Source organism: Olea europaea, chromosome 2 (genome assembly GCF_002742605.1).
Source record: "Olea europaea var. sylvestris chromosome 2, O_europaea_v1, whole genome shotgun sequence".
Classification (NCBI taxonomy): Eukaryota; Viridiplantae; Streptophyta; class Magnoliopsida; order Lamiales; family Oleaceae; genus Olea; species Olea europaea.
This window is the reverse complement of record NC_036238.1, coordinates 3,939,299-3,941,860: the sequence shown is the minus strand read 5'-3', so window position 1 is coordinate 3,941,860 and position 2,562 is coordinate 3,939,299.

The following is a 2,562-nucleotide window of genomic DNA, read 5'->3' as shown; positions in this document are numbered from 1 at the left end:
ATTTTCTATGGTCTTCGATTTACAGAGAAGTTAGAATAGGATTGGAACTTTTCATGTCACAATTAGGGCTGGACAAAATTTTCGAATCGAATCTATCGAATTGAGCGGTTCTTATTAAGTTAAATACCCGAACGGGTATCTGAATCGAGAACCGACGGATTCGGTTCGATTCTCAGTTCTAGATCAAAAGCCGAAGAACCGAATAAAAGTCAAATCTCCCTAATTTTTTTAATTAATTGATTTTAAATGGGCCAAATTATTTTATTTTTCTAAATAAATTTGTTAACTAGTTAATTTAGCTCAAACTCAAAAATATGATTTTTCTATTTCTAATTTTCAATTTAAAGCCAACTTAATTAAATTGATCTAAATTTTATCCAAATTTATTACTCTACCGTAGTGCCGGTTCTATCATTCGGAAGAAATCAAATTGAAGCTCGACAACACCCTCTTAATTATTGTGAACTCGCTATCTTTTTCTTCATGTAATTTTAACAAATAAATTTTTGAAGAATTCGGCAAGATATGCAAAAGACACATAAAATTGAACTACGTTATTTTATAAGAGTTAAGATTGAACATATCATTAGTTGAATTAATGTAGTTTTGCAAATATTAAAAAATTTAATTATAATACTGAACCTGAAAATCGAATGGAACCAAACCCGATCGGTTTCATAATTAAATTTAGACCCGATGATTTCACTTATTAAAATATTTGAAAATTTCTGGTCCAGTTCGATTCTTTTTAGAACCAAACCGAACCGGACCATTTCAACCCTAGTCACAATATAAGTGAAAGCTTGAGAATCACCTAGATTGGAAGGACAAATAATAAATCATACATCTGTAATTCGATCTACCACACCATCCCCAAAAAAATAGCAAAATCAAGAATCATCGAGTCATCTCATGAACACTTGCCAATATGGGTTGCATCAACCGAGTTTACTTGAATTGCAAATAGGAGTTTGAGATTTCTGGTTTTCAAGGGTTGTGTTGGTCTAGAATGGAGTTTAAATCTTGAATTGTATGATTTTTAGGAGGGGCTTCGAGTATATTCTCAATTGAGTTAGTGAGAGAATTTAGACAATGTCATAAATGTTTCTGTGTTTTTTTTTTTTTTTTTTTTTTCCAAAATGTGTGTACCAATTAAAAAATATATAAAGTTTGATTATTTGTATTATTTTACACGTTCACGTGAGTAAAACCTTTTTTCTTTCTTTTTTTCTTTCTTTTAAAAAATAAAAAATAAAAATACGTGGTATACAATTTAAATTTTATGGTGGTAATATAACTACATTTACAAAAATGATCAAATTTGGTTCCAAAATGTCCATTATACCCTTAACGAAGAAAAATAAGAAAATCAGATTTTTATTTACTGCAGCACTATCCTCAAGGAAATGAAGTTGCTTTAGTGAGAAGTTAACAATTGTTGGATATTGGTTAAATAAATCGAGAATTGAAAATCGATTAAAGTGACTTCGTATCGATTTCGGCCAAATACTCAAAAGCTCGACTCAATCCGTTTAGGCAAAATTGTTTGGTATATTTGGCATTTCGAAAACCAATATCGGATGAATGAGAAATTACAAAAAAGGACGAAAATCAGTGAATAGACACATTTTCATAAAGGTGCATTGTTTGGAAATGGTGCATGGTTTGGCCTCAACCATTAGTGAATAGACACATTTTCATAAAGGTGCATTGTTTGGAAATGGTGCATGGTTTGGCCTCAACCATTAGTGAATAGACACATTTTCATAAAGGTGCATTGTTTGGAAATGGTGCATGGTTTGGCCTCAACCATTAGTGAATAGACACATTTTCATAAAGGTGCATTGTTTGGAAAGGGTGCATGGTTTGGTCTCAACCATTTCGTCCACACCATTTCATGGTTTATAAATAGGACCCTTTGGGTGTTCTATTCCTCACAATTTGATATGAAAAACATCTCTCATCCTCTCTTCTATCCAAAATCAAAATCATTTCATTTATTTTGATTTTCCTTCATTTCATCCTTGGAGTACATAAGCCTAAATTTGGTTCGTTGTACTTGTGTTTTGGAGTGCTACAAACACAAGTGTAGCCGTTGTATCTTGGGAGTCGATTGCGGAAATCCGTAGGCACCGTTGCGGGGCAAATTCGACTTAAGGACAAAGAGTCCAACTCTTGCCTCGGCTTTGTCCCTACTTTCTTCTTCTTCTTGTTTGTGTTTTCTTTGCCGTTACTCTGTCCAATTTTCGGCACGGATTTACAAACCATCATTGTACTTATTTTGGCGTCACTATTCACAAAATTCATCCAACAATCTTAAGTCAAATTTCTATAAATTTTGTGAAAGTGACATTCTTGTTTGGATAAACTTGTTAAGTTTAACTTCTTCTTCACTTCTATTTTTGGTTGATCTTCTGTTTTACGTAAACAGAAATGAATACGGTTCTTAATACCGATACTACTTCGAATGAAACTTCGAACATGGGAACTTCTGAAGGAAGTGTCCCTACCGGTGTGATTCCTCCCGTTGTGAATACAACTACTACTAATGTGATTCCTCCG